The sequence below is a fragment of the Microtus ochrogaster genome, linkage group LG7_11 (assembly GCF_000317375.1).
Source record: "Microtus ochrogaster isolate Prairie Vole_2 linkage group LG7_11, MicOch1.0, whole genome shotgun sequence".
Classification (NCBI taxonomy): domain Eukaryota; kingdom Metazoa; phylum Chordata; class Mammalia; order Rodentia; family Cricetidae; genus Microtus; species Microtus ochrogaster.
Genome location: NC_022032.1, coordinates 686,563 through 689,426, shown reverse-complemented (window position 1 = coordinate 689,426; position 2,864 = coordinate 686,563).

Here is a 2,864-nt window from a genome sequence, read left to right as displayed (position 1 = left end):
TATTTAAAAAAAAAAACCCTTAGGCAATTCAATAAGCCTGGGGAGCAGGGGAGTTACAGAGCCCATTTTGAAGGTAGAACGGTATGAGCCGGGAAAGAACTCCAGCTGCCTTCCGTGTGGCGGTTCTGCTTCTTGCCCCTGCCTGAACTGCAGAGAGTGTCAGGGAACCCAAGGCTTTAGCATACCGACACATGAAAGACAGACAGAAGGGGGATCCTGGAACGTCAAGTTCTTGCGACTGACTGTCAGAAATAAACTACAAAACAGGGTCTGGAGTCCAGAGAAGGAGCCTCGGATGGATGGGTGGTGTCCTTTCGTTATGACAGGCACTGAAAAATCTAATGCAGGCATAACTTCAGAGGGGAAGTTCATATAGACCTTCTAAAGGAAAAGGCTCTCAGGACAACTGTTGGAGTGGGGCACTTGCTGATTCCCAGGCACCCGGCTAGCTTAGACCGGAAATAATCACACAGAAACTGTATTAATTAAATCACTGCTTGTCCCATTAGCTCTAGCTTCTTATTGGCTAATTCTTACATATTAATTTAACCCATCTCCATTAATCTGTGTATCGCCATGTGGCAGTGGCTTACTGGCAAAGTTTTGGCGTGTCTGACTATGGCAGCAGCTCCATGGCATCTCCCTGACTCTGCCTCTTTTCTCCCAGCATTCAGCCTAGCTTTCCCTGCCTACATAAATTCTGCCTTGCTATATGTCCAAAGCAGTTTCTTTATTCACTAATAGTAATCACAGCACACAGAGGGGACTCCCACAGCACGCAACTGATATTTGAGCTGATTTCTGTGGGATATAGCAGAGGCACATGGCAGTCAGGGAGTGGTGGCGTGCCTTTAGTCCCAGCAGGTAGATCTACATGAGTTCAAGGCCAGCCTGGTCTACAAAGAAACCCTGTCTCAAAAAACAAAACTGAATAAAAGATGGATGATGGGTTCTGGTTCTGGATATAAGTACTCTAGGCTGGAAAGGAGATGGGGCATCAGGATAACGATTTGATTCAGGGAAAGCTCTCCACCTTTGTAGGATGCCTAATATCAAGATGTGAGATTAACTATGCTTCCCATGAAAAACACCCTCCACTCTCTTAGACAAAGAGGTTATGGGCCAGACCAACACTGGAAAGTGTCTCTGTCTGTTGTTCTGTGTCTCTTTGTTTCATTTCTTTCTCTGTCTACACACACACACACACACACACACACACACACACACACACACACACTACTGAACGAATAATGTTGGCTTCAGGGTCAGACAGACCCAATTTGGTCACCACCCTGGCTTCCTGGCTCCACTTTCTGTTCCTCCAAACAGCACTCAGAAAACTCCCCTCTGCCTGGCTACTTAGATTTTCACCTAGGTGGCAAGCCCTGAGAGTGTCGGGCTAATCGATCTTTGGGTCCTTAGATTCAAATACTAAGCACATAATAAAAGCTCAAAAATAAATCAACACAGGATTTTGCACAACAGTCCAGGCTGCCCTGGGGACTGTCATCTTCAGCCTCCTTCGTTTGGGATCTGCAAGTATGAACCACCATACTTGACAAAGCTCTGAGACTTTTTATGTGGCACACAATTGCAGAAATAAATAGATCTATGTGATCTTTTTGATGTAGCATGTTGCCAAGGCAACTTCCAGAAGAATGAATTTATTTTGGTGTAGGGCTCCTTGAGTCCCTGATGGCAAGGACAGTCTGGCAGCAGGCATCAGTCCTGGCAGCCAGGAAGAGAAAACTTAGACCTCATATCTTCAGCTACAGGCCCGACACAGCAAACCAGAAGTCTGTGCCCAGTCTCAATGCTTGCCCCCAGAGACACACTTCCTCCAGAGAGGCCACACAGCCCTCCTGAAAGAGCAACACCAACTGGGAACCAAGATCTCAAATGCCTGAGACCGTGGGGGATAGTTCTGATTCAAACCATCATACCTGCATCCCCAAATGGTGGTTTTGACTGTTGAGTGTCTTCCACAGGTTCATGTGTTTGATCACTTGGCCCCTAGTTGGTTGTGTTATTCTGGAAAACTGTGGAACCTTTAGGAAGTGGATGGAGCCTTGCCGGAGGAAAAGTCCATTGGAGATGGACTTTTACTTTTGGTAGCATGGCCCTGTGTCCTGCCCAGTCTCAGCTGTGGACAGAATGTGACGAGCCACCTCACGCTCTTTCACTGTGCCTTCCCCACTGTGGTAGACTCTATCTACCCTTAAAGCACAAACAAACCTTCCCTCCCTCCTTCAAAACCGGTCACGCTGATAAGAAACGCCTCGGCTCTCCACTTCCCCGGGCCACTGCTTCCTACCACCTAGTAAACTCTAGCAGCTAGTAATTACTGTGCTTTGCTATGCTCGATGCGGTCAGCAGAAAAAAGTCTCCCCCAATCTCAGGCCTCATTTTATAACAAGGCTCCCATTTCTGACACTGAAAAGTTAGAAGAGGGGAAATCTGAGGGCAGGGTGATGTGGAAAACGACTTTGGGTATTTTCAAATCTGCCAAGACTATTGCCCATCAGTAAACCACAGTGTTCCTCATCTGGGAGACTGTCTCAACCATTTTAGGACTGGAGATGGAGCAGTGGGGAGAAGACAGGAAAGAAAGCAAGAAAAGATTTAAAAGGGCCTGCTGTCTTCTAGCTAGGATCTGAAATAGCTTCCAAGGCTCGTGGAGCTGGATGCTTGGACAACAGAGAGCAGTGGCTGTGGGGCTTCCTCAGGGGGGACGTTGTCACCAGCCAAGGGCTCCACACAGCACCAATGGTTGCTTAAGGAGTGAGTTCATCTTGAGACCTCCACCCAGGCCAAACCAAGACTCATGGCTACCACAAAGAAATGGATCTCAGGGAGAACCAAGT